The sequence below is a fragment of the Spermophilus citellus genome (assembly GCF_964194105.1).
Source record: "Spermophilus citellus genome assembly, chromosome: 4".
Taxonomy (NCBI): Eukaryota; Metazoa; Chordata; class Mammalia; order Rodentia; family Sciuridae; genus Spermophilus; species Spermophilus citellus.
Window position 1 is genome coordinate 89,297,391 of NC_138185.1, and position 16,577 is coordinate 89,313,967.

Consider the following 16,577-nt stretch of genomic DNA (forward strand, 5'->3'; position numbering starts at 1 on the left):
TCTTTCAGGTAATGATCAGTACCCCAATCCCACTTGGCTCAAAAAATTTCATTGTTCTAGGTTAAACCGTTCGTTGGCAGTAACAGTTTTAATTTTTAGGTTTCACTCTGTTTTCTCCTATATGGATACATGTATTTGGAACTCTAAATCAAACACGGTTTGTGCTAGCTCTTGAAAACTTGACACAATAAAGGAGTTCCAAGTTCTGTCTCTATGGTTTGTTTCCTATTTATGTAGCCCTAAGCAGAGACTGGCGCAAATCACTTTCATGGAAAGGGGTTGCCAAGCTTCCAAAAAACTACAAGTTTCCTGAAATCTCAGCACACTGTTTTTCACCCAATCTTGATGACACTTTCAGGTAATGATCAGTACCCCAATCCCACTTGGTTCCCCAAATTTCGTTCATCTAGGTTAAACAGTTCGTTGGCAGTAACAGTTATAATTTTTAGGTTTCACTCTGTTTTCTCCTATATGGATACATGTAGTTGGAACTCTAAATCAAACACGGTTTGTGGTAGCTCTTTGAAACTTGACACAATAAAGTAGTTCCAAGTTCTATCTCTATGGTTTGTTTCCTTTTGATGTAGCCCTAAGAAGAGACTGGCGCAAATCTCTTTCATGGAAAGGGGTTGCCAAGCTTCCAAAAAACTACGAGTTTCCTGAAATCTCAGCACACATTTTTTCACCCAATCTTGATGACACTTTCAGGTAATGATCAGTACCCCAATCACACTTGGCTCACCAAATTTCGTTCTTCTAAGTTAAACGGTTCATTGGCAGTAACAGTTTTAATTTTTAGGTTTCACTCTGTTTTCTCCTATATGGATACATGTAGTTGGAACTCTAAATCAAACACGGTTTGTGCTAGCTCTTGAAAACTTGACACAACAAAGTAGTTCCAAGTTCTATCACTATGGTTTGTTTTCTATTGATGTAGCCCTAAGCAGAGAGCGGCGCAAATCACATTCATGGAAAGGGGTTTCCAAGCTTCCAAAAAACTGCAAGTTTTCTGAAATCTCAGCACACATTTATTCACCCAATCTTGATGACTTTTTCAGGTAATGATCAGTACCCCAATCCCACTTGGCTCACCAAATTTCATTGTTCTAGGTTAAACCGTTCGTTGGCAGTAACAGTTTTAATTTTTAGGTTTCACTCTGTTTTCTCCTATATGTATAGATGTAGTTGGGACTCTAAATCAAAGACGGTTTGTGGTAGCTCTTTGAAACTTGACACAATAAAGTAGTTCCAAGTTCTATCTCTACGGTTTGTTTCCTATTGATGTAGCCCTATGCAGAGATCGGCGCAAATACTTTCATGGAAAGGGGTTGACAAGCTTCCAAAAAACCACGAGTTTCCTGAAATCTCAGCACACATTTTTTCACCCAATCTTGATGACACTTTCAGATAATGATTAGTACCCCAATCCCACTTGGCTCACCAAATTTAGTTCTTCTAAGTTAATCCGTTCGTTGGCAGTAACAGTTTTAATTTTAAGGTTTCACTCTGTTTTCTCCTATATGTATACATGTAGTTGGAATTCTAAATCAAAGACAGTTTGTGCTAGCTCTTTGAAAATTGACACAATAAAGTAGTTCCAAGTTCTATCTCTATGGTTTGTTTCCTATTGATGTAGCCCTTAGCAGAGACCGGCGCAAATCACTTTTATGGAAAGGGGTTGACAAGCTTCCAAATAACCACGAGTTTCCTGAAATCTCAGCACACATTTTTTCACCCAATCTTGATGACACTTTCAGATAATGATCAGTACCCCAATCCCACTTGGCTCACCAAATTTCGTTCTTCTAGGTTAAACCGTTCTTTGGCAGTAACGGTTTTAATTTTTAGGTTTCACTCTGTTTTCTCCTATATGTATACATGTACTTGGGACTCTAAATCAAAGACGGTTTGTGCTAGCTCTTTGAAACTTGACACAATAAAGTAGTTCCAAGTTCTATCTGTATGGTTTGTTTCCTATTGATGTAGCCCTAAGCAGAGACTGGCACAAATCCCTTTCATTGAAATGGGTTGCCAAGCTTCCAAAAAACTACGAGTTTCTTGAAATCGCAGCACACATTTTTTCACCCAATCTTGATGACACTTTCAGGTAATGATCAGTACCCCAATCCCACTTGGCTCACCAAATTTCGTTCTTCTAGGTTAAACCGTTCGTTGGCTGTAACAGTTTTAATTTTTAGGTTTCACTCTGCTTTCTCCTATATGGATACATGTAGTTGGAACTCTAAATCAAACACGGTTTGTCTAGCTCTTTGAAACTAGACACAATAAACTAGTTCCAAGTTCTATCTCTATGGTTTGTTTCCTATTGATGTAGCCCTAAGCAGAGACTGGCGCAAATCACTTTCATGGAAACGGGTTGCCAAGCTTCCAAAAAACTACGAGTTTTGTGAAATCTCAGCACACATTTTTTCACCCAATCTTTCAGGTAATGATCAGTACCCCAATCCCACTTATCTCACCAAATTTCGTTCTTCTAGGTTAAACCGTTCGTTGGCAGTAACAGTTTTAATTTTTAGGTTTCACTCCGTTTTCTCCTATATGGATACATGTAGTTGGAACTCTAAATCAAACACGGTTTGTGCTAGCCCTTGGAAACTTGACACAATAAAGTAGTTCCAAGCTCTATCTCTATGGTTTGTTTCCTATTGAGTAGCCCTAAGCAGAGACTGGCACAAATCACTTTCAAGGAAAGGGGTTGCCAAGCTTCCAAAAAACTACGTGTTTCCTGAAGTCTCAGCATACATTTTTTCACCCAATCTTGATGACACTTTCAGGTAATGATCACTACCTTAATCCCACTTGGCTCACCTAATTTCGTTCTTCTAGGTTAAACCGTTCGTTGGCAGTAACCGTTTTAAATTTTAGTTTTCACTCTGTTTTCTCCTATATGGATACATGTAGTTGGAACTCTAAATCAAACACGGTTTGTGCTAGCTCTTGAAAACTAGACACAATAAACTAGTTCCAAGTTCTATCTCTATGGTTTGTTTCCTATTGATGTAGCCCTAAATAGAGACTGGCGCAAATCACTTTCATGGAAAGTGTTGCCAAGGTTCCAAAAAACTACGAGTTTCCTGAAACCTCAGCACACATTTTCTCACCCAATCTTGATGACACTTTCAGGTAATGATCAGTACCGCAATCCCACTTGGCTCACCAAATTTCGTTCTTCTAGGTTAAACCTTTCGTTGGCAGAAACAGTTTTAATTTTTAGGTTTCACTCTGTTTTCTTCTATATGGATACATGTATTTGGAACTCTAAATCAAACACGGTTTGTGCTAGCTCTTTAAAACTTGACACAATAAAATAGTTCCAAGTTCTATCTGTATGGTTTGTTTCCTTTTGATGTAGCCCTAAGCAGAGACTGGCACAAATCACTTTCATGGAAAGGGGTTGCCAAGCTTCCAAAAAACTACGAGTTTCCTGAAATCTCAGCACACATTTTTTCACCCAATCTTGATGACTCTTTCAGGTAATGATCAGTACCCCAATCCCACTTGGCTCAAAAAATTTCATTGTTCTAGGTTAAACCGTTCGTTGGCAGTAACAGTTTTAATTTTTAGGTTTCACTCTGTTTTCTCCTATATGGATACATGTATTTGGAACTCTAAATCAAACACGGTTTGTGCTAGCTCTTGAAAACTTGACACAATAAAGGAGTTCCAAGTTCTGTCTCTATGGTTTGTTTCCTATTTATGTAGCCCTAAGCAGAGACTGGCGCAAATCACTTTCATGGAAAGGGGTTGCCAAGCTTCCAAAAAACTACAAGTTTCCTGAAATCTCAGCACACTGTTTTTCACCCAATCTTGATGACACTTTCAGGTAATGATCAGTACCCCAATCCCACTTGGTTCCCCAAATTTCGTTCATCTAGGTTAAACAGTTCGTTGGCAGTAACAGTTATAATTTTTAGGTTTCACTCTGTTTTCTCCTATATGGATACATGTAGTTGGAACTCTAAATCAAACACGGTTTGTGGTAGCTCTTTGAAACTTGACACAATAAAGTAGTTCCAAGTTCTATCTCTATGGTTTGTTTCCTTTTGATGTAGCCCTAAGAAGAGACTGGCGCAAATCTCTTTCATGGAAAGGGGTTGCCAAGCTTCCAAAAAACTACGAGTTTCCTGAAATCTCAGCACACATTTTTTCACCCAATCTTGATGACACTTTCAGGTAATGATCAGTACCCCAATCACACTTGGCTCACCAAATTTCGTTCTTCTAAGTTAAACGGTTCATTGGCAGTAACAGTTTTAATTTTTAGGTTTCACTCTGTTTTCTCCTATATGGATACATGTAGTTGGAACTCTAAATCAAAAACGGTTTGTGCTAGCTCTTGAAAACTTGACACAACAAAGTAGTTCCAAGTTCTATCACTATGGTTTGTTTTCTATTGATGTAGCCCTAAGCAGAGAGTGGCGCAAATCACATTCATGGAAAGGGGTTTCCAAGCTTCCAAAAAACTGCAAGTTTTCTGAAATCTCAGCACACATTTATTCACCCAATCTTGATGACTTTTTCAGGTAATGATCAGTACCCCAATCCCACTTGGCTCACCAAATTTCATTGTTCTAGGTTAAACCGTTCGTTGGCAGTAACAGTTTTAATTTTTAGGTTTCACTCTGTTTTCTCCTATATGTATAGATGTAGTTGGGACTCTAAATCAAAGACGGTTTGTGGTAGCTCTTTGAAACTTGACACAATAAAGTAGTTCCAAGTTCTATCTCTACGGTTTGTTTCCTATTGATGTAGCCCTATGCAGAGATCGGCGCAAATACTTTCATGGAAAGGGGTTGACAAGCTTCCAAAAAACCACGAGTTTCCTGAAATCTCAGCACACATTTTTTCACCCAATCTTGATGACACTTTCAGATAATGATTAGTACCCCAATCCCACTTGGCTCACCAAATTTAGTTCTTCTAAGTTAATCCGTTCGTTGGCAGTAACAGTTTTAATTTTAAGGTTTCACTCTGTTTTCTCCTATATGTATACATGTAGTTGGAATTCTAAATCAAAGACAGTTTGTGCTAGCTCTTTGAAAATTGACACAATAAAGTAGTTCCAAGTTCTATCTCTATGGTTTGTTTCCTATTGATGTAGCCCTTAGCAGAGACCGGCGCAAATCACTTTTATGGAAAGGGGTTGACAAGCTTCCAAATAACCACGAGTTTCCTGAAATCTCAGCACACATTTTTTCACCCAATCTTGATGACACTTTCAGATAATGATCAGTACCCCAATCCCACTTGGCTCACCAAATTTCGTTCTTCTAGGTTAAACCGTTCTTTGGCAGTAACGGTTTTAATTTTTAGGTTTCACTCTGTTTTCTCCTATATGTATACATGTACTTGGGACTCTAAATCAAAGACGGTTTGTGCTAGCTCTTTGAAACTTGACACAATAAAGTAGTTCCAAGTTCTATCTGTATGGTTTGTTTCCTATTGATGTAGCCCTAAGCAGAGACTGGCACAAATCCCTTTCATTGAAATGGGTTGCCAAGCTTCCAAAAAACTACGAGTTTCTTGAAATCGCAGCACACATTTTTTCACCCAATCTTGATGACACTTTCAGGTAATGATCAGTACCCCAATCCCACTTGGCTCACCAAATTTCGTTCTTCTAGGTTAAACCGTTCGTTGGCTGTAACAGTTTTAATTTTTAGGTTTCACTCTGCTTTCTCCTATATGGATACATGTAGTTGGAACTCTAAATCAAACACGGTTTGTCTAGCTCTTTGAAACTAGACACAATAAACTAGTTCCAAGTTCTATCTCTATGGTTTGTTTCCTATTGATGTAGCCCTAAGCAGAGACTGGCGCAAATCACTTTCATGGAAACGGGTTGCCAAGCTTCCAAAAAACTACGAGTTTTGTGAAATCTCAGCACACATTTTTTCACCCAATCTTTCAGGTAATGATCAGTACCCCAATCCCACTTATCTCACCAAATTTCGTTCTTCTAGGTTTAACTGTTCGTTGGCAGTAACAGTTTTAATTTTTAGGTTTCACTCTGTTTTCTCCTATATGGATACATGTAGTTGGAACTCTAAATCAAACACGGTTTGTGCTAGCTCTTGAAAACTTGACACAATTAAGTAGTTCCATGTTCTATCTCTAAGGTTCTTTCCTATTGATGTAGCCCTAAGCAGATACCGGCGCAAATCCTTTCATGGAAAGGGGTTGCCAAGCTTCCAAAAAACTACGAGTTTCCTGAAATCTCAGCACACATTTTTTCACCCAATCTTGATGACACTTTCAGGTAATGATCAGTACCCCAATCCCACTTGGCTCACCACATTTCGTTCTTCTAGGTTAAACCGTTCGTTGGCAGTAACAGTTTTAATTTTTAGGTTTCACTCTGTTTTCTCCTATATGGGTACATGTAGTTGGAACTCTAAATCAATTCGGTTTGTGCTAGCTCTTGGAAAGTTGACACAATAAAGTAGTTCCAACTTGTGTCTCTAAGGTTTCTTTCCTATTGATGTAGCCCTAAGCAGAGATCGGCGCAAATCCTTTCATGGAAAGGGGTTGCCAAGCTTCCAAAAAACTACGAGTTCCCTGAAATCTCAGCACAAATTTTTTCACCCAATCTTGATGACACTTTCAGGTAATGATCAGTACCCCCATCCCACTTGGCACACCTAATATCGTTCTTCTAGGTTAAACCGTTCGTTGGCAGTAACAGTTTTAATTTTTAGGTTTCACTCTGTTTTCTCCAATATGGATACATGTAGTTGGAACTCTAAATCAAACACGGTTTGTGCTAGCTCTTGAAAACTTGACACAATAGAGTAGTTCCAAGTTCTATCTCTATGGTTCGTTTGCTATTGATGTAGCCCTAAGCAGAGACCGGGGCAAATCAATTCCATGGAAAGGGGTTGCCAATCTTCCAAAAAACTATGAATTTCCTGAAATCTCAGCACACATTTTTTCACCCAAACTTGATGACACTTTCAGGTAATGATCAGTAACCCAATCCCACTTGGTTCACCAAATTTCGTTCTTCTAGGTTAAACCGTTCGTTGGCAGTAACCGTTTTAATTTTTAGGTTTCACTCTGTTTTCTCCTATATGGATACATGTAGTTGGAACTCTAAATCAAACACGGTTTGTGCTAGCTCTTTGAAACTTGACACAATAAAGTAGTTCCAAGTTCTATCTCTATGGTGTGTTTCCTATTGATATCGCCCTCAGCAGAGACCGGCACAAATCACTTTCATGGAAAGGGGTTGCCAAACTTCCAAAATACTACGAGTTTCCTGAAATCTCAGCACACATTTTCTCACCCAATCTTGATGACTCTTTCAGGTAATGATCAGTACCCCAATCCCACTTGGCTCACCAAATTTCGTTCTTCTAGGTTAAACCGTTCGTTGGCACTAACAGTTTTAATTTTTAGGTTTCACTCTGTTTTCTCCTATATGGATACATGTAGTTGGAACTCTAAATCAAACACGGTTTGTGCTAGCTCTTGGAAACTTGACACAATAAAGTAGTTCCAAGTTAAATCTCTATGGTTTGTTTCCTATTGATGTAGCCCTAAGCAGAGACTGGCGCAAATCACATTCATGGAAAGGGTTTGCCAAGCTTCCAAAAAACTACGAGTTTCCTGAAATCTCAGCACACATTTTTTCACCCAATCTTGATGACTCTTTCAGGTAATGATCAGTACCCCAATCCCACTTGGCTCACCAAATTTCATTGTTCTAGGTTAAACCGATCGTTGGCAGTAACAGTTTTAATTTTTAGGTTTCACTCTGTTTTCTCCTATATGGATACATGTAGTTAGAACTCTAAATCAAACACGGTTTGTGCTAGCTCTTGAAAACTTGACACAACAAAGTAGTTCCAAGTTCTATCACTATGGTTTGTTTCCTATTGATGTAGCCCTAAGCAGAGAGCGGCGCAAATCACTTTGATGGAAAGGGGTTTCCAAGCTTCCAAAAAACTACAAGTTTTCTGAAATCTCAGCACACATTTTTTCACCCAATCTAGATGACTCCTTCAGGTAATGATCAGTACCCCAATCCCACTTGGCTCACAAAATTTCGTTCTTCTAGGTTAAACCGTTCGTTGGCAGTAACAGTTTTAATTTTTAGGTTTCACTCTGTTTTCTCCTATATGGATACATGTAGTTGGAACTCTAAATCAAACACGGTTTGTCTAGCTCTTTGAAACTAGACACAATAAACTAGTTCCAAGTTCTATCTCTATGGTTTGTTTCCTTTTGAGGTAGCCCTAAGAAGAGACTGGCGCAAATCTCTTTCATGGAAAGGGTTGCCAAGCTTCCAAAAAACTACGAGTTTCCTGAAATCTCAGCACACATTTTTTCACCCAATCTTGATGACTCTTTCAGGTAATGATCAGTACCCCAATCCCACTTGGCTCACCAAATTTCATTGTTCTAGGTTAAACCGTTCGTTGGCAGTAACAATTTTAATTTTTAGGTTTCACTCTGTTTTCTCCTATATGGATACATGTAGTTGGAACTCTAAATCAAACACGGTTTGTGCTAGCTCTTTAAAACTTGACACAATAAAGTAGTTCCAAGTTCTATCTCTATGGGTTGTTTCCTATTGATGTAGCCCTAAGCAGAGACTGGCGCATATCACTTTCATGCAAAGGGGTTGCCAAGCTTCCAAAAAAAAAACGAGTTTCCTGAAGTCTCAGCACACATTTTTTCACCCAATCTTGATGACACTTTCAGGTAATGATCAGTACCCCAATGCTACTTGGCTCACCAAATTTCATTCTTCTAAGTTAAACCCTTAGTTGGCAGTAACAGTTTTAATTTTTAGGTTACACTCTCTTTTCTCCTATATGGATACATGTAGTTGGAACTCTAAATGAAACATGGTTTGTGCTAGCTCTTGAAAACTTGACACAATAAAGTAGTTCCATGTTCTATCTCTATGGTTTGTTTCCTATTGATGTAGCCCTAAGCAGAGACTGGCGCAAATCACTTTCATGGAAAAAGGTTGCCAAGCTTCCAAAAAACTACGAGTTTTCTGAAATCTCAGCACACATTTTTTCACCCAATCTTGATGAATCTTTCAGGTAATGATCAGTACCCCAATCTCACTTGGCTCACCAAATTTCATTGTTCTAGGTTAAACCGTTCATTGGCAGTAACAGTTTTAATTTTTAGGTTTCACTCTGTTTTCTCCTATATGGATACATGTAGTTTGAACTCTAAATCAAACACGGTTTGTGCTAGCTCTTGAAAACTGGACACAATAAAGTAGTTCCAAGTTCTATCTCTATGGTTTGTTTCCTATTGATGTAGCCCTAAGCAGAGACTGGCGCAAATCACTTTCATGGAAAGGGGTTGCCAAGCTTCCAAAAAACCACGAGTTTCCTCAAATCTCAGCACACATTTTTTCACCCAATCTTGATGACACTTTCAGGTAATGATCAGTACCCCAATCCCACTTGGCTCACAAAATTTCGTTATTCTAGGTTAAACCGTTCGTTGGCAGTATCAGTTTAATTTTTAGGTTTCACTCTGTTTTCTCCTATATGGATACATGTAGTTGGAACTCTAAATAAAACACGGTTTGTGCTAGCTCTTGAAAACTTGACACAACAAAGTAGTTCCAAGTTCTATCACTATGATTTGTTTCCTATTGATGTAGCCCTAAGCAGAGAGCGGCGCAAATCACTTTCATGGAAAGGGGTTGCCAAGCTTCCAAAAAACTACGAGTTTTCTGAAATCTCAGCACACATTTTTTCACCCAATCTTGATGACTCTTTCAGGTAATGATCAGTACCCCAATCCCACTTGGCTCACCAAATTTTGTTCTTCTAGGTTAAACGGTTCATTGGCAGTAACAGTTTTAATTTTTAGGTTTCACTCTGTTTTCTCCTATATGGATACATGTAGTTGGAACTCTAAAACAAACACGGTTTGTGCTAGGTCTTTGAAACTTGACACAATAAAGTAGTTCCAAGTTCTATCTCTACGGTTTGTTTCCTATTGATGTAGCCCTATACAGAGATCGGCGCAAATACTTTCATGGAAAGGGGTTGACAAGCTTCCAAAAAACCACGAGTTTCCTGAAATCTCAGCACACATTTTTTCACCCAATCTTGATGACACTTTCAGATAATGATTAGTACCCCAATCCCACTTGGCTCACCAAATTTAGTTCTTCTAAGTTAATCCGTTCGTTGGCTGTAACAGTTTTAATTTTAAGGTTTCACTCTGTTTTGTCCTATATGTATACATGTAGTTGGAATTCTAAATCAAAGACAGTTTGTGCTAGCTCTTTGAAAATTGACACAATAAAGTAGTTCCAAGTTCTATCTCTATGGTTTGTTTCCTATTGATGTAGCCCTTAGCAGAGACCGGCGCAAATCACTTTTATGGAAAGGGGTTGACACGCTTCCAAATAACCACGAGTTTCCTGAAATCTCAGCACACATTTTTTCACCCAATCTTGATGACAATTTCAGGTAATGGTCAATACCCCAATTAAACTTGGCTCAGCAAATTTCGTTCTTCTAGGTTAAACCGTTCATTGGCAGTAACAGTTTTAATTTTTAGGTTTCACTCTGTTTTCTCCTATATGGATACATGTAGTTGGAACTCTAAATCAAACACGGTTTGTGCTAGCTCTTGAAAACTTGACACAATAGAGTAGTTCCAAGTTCTATCTCTATGGTATGTTTCCTATTGATGTAGCCCTAAGCAGAGACCGGCACAAATCACTTTCATGGAAAGGGGTAGCCAAGCTTCCAAAAAACTACGAGTTTCCTGAAATCTCAGCACACATTTTTTCACCCAATCTTGATGACCCTTTCAGGAAATGATCAGGACCCCAATCCCACTTGGCTCACCAATTTTCGTTCTTGTATGTTAAACCATTCGTTGACAGTAACAGTTTTAATTTTTAGGTTACACTCTGTTTTCTCCTATATGGATACATGTAGTTGGAACTCTAAATCAAACACAGTTTGTGCTAGCTCTTTGAAACTTGACACAATAAAGTAGTTCCAAGTTCTATCTCTATGGTTTGTTTCCTATTGATGTAGCCCTAAGCAGAGACTGGCGCAAATCACTATCATGGAAAGGGGTTGCCAAGCTTCCAAAAAACTACGAGTTTCCTGAAATCTAAGCACACCTTTTTTCACCCAATCTTGATTACACTTTCAGATAATGATCAGTAAGCCAATCCCACTTGGCTCACCAAATTTCGTTCTTCTAGGTTAAACTGTTCGTTGGCAGTAAAGTTTTAATTTTTAGGTTTCACTCTGTTTTCTCCTATATGGATACATGTAGTTGGAACTCTAAATCAAAGACGGTTTGTGCTAGCTCTTTGAAAATTGACACAATAAAGCTGTTCCAAGTTCTATCTCTACGGTTTGTTTCCTATTGATGTAGCCCTAAGCAGAGACCGGCGCAAATCACTCTCATGAATAGGGGTTGACAAGCTTCCAAAAAACCACGAGTTTTCTGAAATCTCAGCACACATTTTTTCACCCAATCTTGATTACACTTTCAGATAATGATCAGTAAGCCAATCCCACTTGGCTCACCAAATTTCGTTCTTCTAAGTTAAACCGTTCTTTGGCAGTAAAGTTTTAATTTTTAGGTTTCACTCTGTTTTCTCCTATATGGATACATGTAGTTGGAACTCTAAATCAAAGACAGTTTGTGCTAGCTCTTTGAAAATTGATACAATAAAGTAGTTCCAAGTTCTATCTCTACGGTTTTTTTCCTATTGATGTAGCCCTAAGCAGAGAACGGCGCAAATCACTTTCATGGAAAGGGGTTGACAAGCTTCCAAAAAACCACGAGTTTTCTGAAGTCTCAGCACACATTTTTTCACACAATCTGGATGACACTTTCAGGTATAGATCAGTACCCCAATCCCACTTGGCTCACCAAATTTCGTTCTTCTAGGTTAAACCATTCGTTGGCAGTAACAGTTTTAATTTTTAGGTTACACTCTGTTTTCTCCTATATGGATACATGTATTTGGAACTCTAAATCAAACACGGTTTGTGCTAGCTCTTGAAAACTTGACACAATAAAGGAGTTCCAAGTTCTGTCTCTATGGTTTGTTTCCTATTTATGTAGCCCTAAGCAGAGACTGGCGCAAATCACTTTCATGGAAAGGGGTTGCCAAGCTTCCAAAAAACTACAAGTTTCCTGAAATCTCAGCACACTGTTTTTCACCCAATCTTGATGACACTTTCAGGTAATGATCAGTACCCCAATCCCACTTGGTTCCCCAAATTTCGTTCATCTAGGTTAAACAGTTCGTTGGCAGTAACAGTTATAATTTTTAGGTTTCACTCTGTTTTCTCCTATATGGATACATGTAGTTGGAACTCTAAATCAAACACGGTTTGTGGTAGCTCTTTGAAACTTGACACAATAAAGTAGTTCCAAGTTCTATCTCTATGGTTTGTTTCCTTTTGATGTAGCCCTAAGAAGAGACTGGCGCAAATCTCTTTCATGGAAAAGGGTTGCCAAGCTTCCAAAAAACTACGAGTTTCCTGAAATCTCAGCACACATTTTTTCACCCAATCTTGATGACACTTTCAGGTAATGATCAGTACCCCAATCACACTTGGCTCACCAAATTTCGTTCTTCTAAGTTAAACGGTTCATTGGCAGTAACAGTTTTAATTTTTAGGTTTCACTCTGTTTTCTCCTATATGGATACATGTAGTTGGAACTCTAAATCAAACACGGTTTGTGCTAGCTCTTGAAACCTTGACACAACAAAGTAGTTCCAAGTTCTATCACTATGGTTTGTTTTCTATTGATGTAGCCCTAAGCAGAGAGCGGCGCAAATCACATTCATGGAAAGGGGTTTCCAAGCTTCCAAAAAACTACAAGTTTTCTGAAATCTCAGCACACATTTATTCACCCAATCTTGATGACTTTTTCAGGTAATGATCAGTACCCCAATCCCACTTGGCTCACCAAATTTCATTGTTCTAGGTTAAACCGTTCGTTGGCAGTAACAGTTTTAATTTTTAGGTTTCACTCTGTTTTCTCCTATATGTATAGATGTAGTTGGGACTCTAAATCAAAGACGGTTTGTGGTAGCTCTTTGAAACTTGACACAATAAAGTAGTTCCAAGTTCTATCTCTACGGTTTGTTTCCTATTGATGTAGCCCTATGCAGAGATCGGCGCAAATACTTTCATGGAAAGGGGTTGACAAGCTTCCAAAAAACCACGAGTTTCCTGAAATCTCAGCACACATTTTTTCACCCAATCTTGATGACACTTTCAGATAATGATTAGTACCCCAATCCCACTTGGCTCACCAAATTTAGTTCTTCTAAGTTAATCCGTTCGTTGGCAGTAACAGTTTTAATTTTAAGGTTTCACTCTGTTTTGTCCTATATGTATACATGTAGTTGGAATTCTAAATCAAAGACAGTTTGTGCTAGCTCTTTGAAAATTGACACAATAAAGTAGTTCCAAGTTCTATCTCTATGGTTTGTTTCCTATTGATGTAGCCCTTAGCAGAGACCGGCGCAAATCACTTTTATGGAAAGGGGTTGACAAGCTTCCAAATAACCACGAGTTTCCTGAAATCTCAGCACACATTTTTTCACCCAATCTTGATGACACTTTCAGATAATGATCAGTACCCCAATCCCACTTGGCTCACCAAATTTCGTTCTTCTAGGTTAAACCGTTCTTTGGCAGTAACGGTTTTAATTTTTAGGTTTCACTCTGTTTTCTCCTATATGTATACATGTACTTGGGACTCTAAATCAAAGACGGTTTGTGCTAGCTCTTTGAAACTTGACACAATAAAGTAGTTCCAAGTTCTATCTGTATGGTTTGTTTCCTATTGATGTAGCCCTAAGCAGAGACTGGCACAAATCCCTTTCATTGAAATGGGTTGCCAAGCTTCCAAAAAACTACGAGTTTCTTGAAATCGCAGCACACATTTTTTCACCCAATCTTGATGACACTTTCAGGTAATGATCAGTACCCCAATCCCACTTGGCTCACCAAATTTCGTTCTTCTAGGTTAAACCGTTCGTTGGCTGTAACAGTTTTAATTTTTAGGTTTCACTCTGCTTTCTCCTATATGGATACATGTAGTTGGAACTCTAAATCAAACACGGTTTGTCTAGCTCTTTGAAACTAGACACAATAAACTAGTTCCAAGTTCTATCTCTATGGTTTGTTTCCTATTGATGTAGCCCTAAGCAGAGACTGGCACAAATCACTTTCAGGGAAACGGGTTGCCAAGCTTCCAAAAAACTACGAGTTTTGTGAAATCTCAGCACACATTTTTTCACCCAATCTTTCAGGTAATGATCACTACCCCAATCCCACTTATCTCACCAAATTTCGTTCTTCTAGGTTTAACTGTTCGTTGGCAGTAAGAGTTTTAATTTTTAGGTTTCACTCTGTTTTCTCCTATATGGGTACATGTAGTTGGAACTCTAAATCAATTCGGTTTGTGCTAGCTCTTGGAAAGTTGACACAATAAAGTAGTTCCAACTTGTGTCTCTAAGGTTTCTTTCCTATTGATGTAGCCCTAAGCAGAGATCGGCGCAAATCCTTTCATGGAAAGGGGTTGCCAAGCTTCCAAAAAACTACGAGTTTCCTGAAATCTCAGCACAAATTTTTTCACCCAATCTTGATGACACTTTCAGGTAATGATCAGTACCCCCATCCCACTTGGCACACCTAATATCGTTCTTCTAGGTTAAACCGTTCGTTGGCAGTAACAGTTTTAATTTTTAGGTTTCACTCTGTTTTCTCCTATATGGATACATGTAGTTGGAACTCTAAATCAAACACGGTTTGTGCTAGCTCTTTGAAACTTGACACAATAGAGTAGTTCCAAGTTCTATCTCTATGGTTCGTTTGCTATTGATGTAGCCCTAAGCAGAGACCGGGGCAAATCAATTCCATGGAAAGGGGTTGCCAATCTTCCAAAAAACTATGAATTTCCTGAAATCTCAGCACACATTTTTTCACCCAAACTTGATGACACTTTCAGGTAATGATCAGTAACCCAATCCCACTTGGTTCACCAAATTTCGTTCTTCTAGGTTAAACCGTTCGTTGGCAGTAACAGTTTTAATTTTTAGGTTTCACTCTGTTTTCTCCTATATGGATACATGTAGTTGGAACTCTAAATCAAACACGGTTTGTGCTAGCTCTTTGAAACTTGACACAATAAAGTAGTTCCAAGTTCTATCTCTATGGTGTGTTTCCTATTGATGTCGCCCTCAGCAGAGACCGGCACAAATCACTTTCATGGAAAGGGGTTGCCAAACTTCCAAAATACTACGAGTTTCCTGAAATCTCAGCACACATTTTCTCACCCAATCTTGATGACTCTTTCAGGTAATGATCAGTACCCCAATCCCACTTGGCTCACCAAATTTCGTTCTTCTAGGTTAAACCGTTCGTTGGCACTAACAGTTTTAATTTTTAGGTTTCACTCTGTTTTCTCCTATATGGATACATGTAGTTGGAACCCTAAATCAAACACGGTTTGTGCTAGCTCTTGGAAACTTGACACAATAAAGTAGTTCCAAGTTCAATCTCTATGATTTGTTTCCTATTGATATAGCCCTAAGCAGAGACTGGCGCAAATACTTTAATGAAAAGGGGTTGCCAACCTTATAAAAAACTACGAGTTTCCTCAAATCTCAGCACACATTTTTTCACCCAATCTTGATGACACTTTCAGGTAATGATCAGTACCCCAATCCCACTTGGCTCACCAAATTTCGTTCTTCTAGGTTAAACCGTTCATTGGCAGTAACAGTTTTAATTTTAGGTTTCACTCTGTTTTGTCCTATATGGATACATGTAGTTGGAACTCTAAATCAAACAAGGTTTGTCTAGCTCTTTGAAACTAGACACAATAAACTAGTTCCAAGTTCTATCTCTATGGTTTGTTTCCTTTTGATGTAGCCCTAAGAAGAGACTGGCGCAAATCTCTTTCATGGAAAGGGGTTGCCAAGCTTCCAAAAAACTACGAGTTTCCTGAAATCTCAGCACACATTTTTTCACCCAATCTTGATGACACTTTCAGGTAATGATCAGTACCCCAATCCCACTTGGCTCACCAAATTTCGTTCTTCTAGTTTAAACCGTTCGTTGGCAGTATCAGTTTTAATTTTTAGGTTTTAATCTGTTTTCTCCTATATGGATACATGTAGTTGGAACTCTAAATCAAACACGGTTTGTGCTAGCTCTTGAAAACTTGACACAACAAAGTAGTTCCAGGTTCTATCACTATGGTTATTTTCCTATTGATGTAGCCCTAAGCAGAGAGCGGTGCAAATCACTTTCATGGAAAGGGGTTTACAAAGCTTCCAAAAAACTACAAGTTTTCTGAAATCTCAGCACACATTTTTTCACCCAATCTTGATGACTCCTTCAGGTAATGATCAGTACCCCAATCCCACTTGGCTCACCAAATTTCATTGTTCTAGGTTAAACCGTTCGTTGGCAGTAACAGTTTTAATTTTTAGGTTTCACTCTGTTTTCTCCTATATGTATAGATGTAGTTGGGACTCTAAATCAAAGACGGTTTGTGGTAGCTCTTTGAAA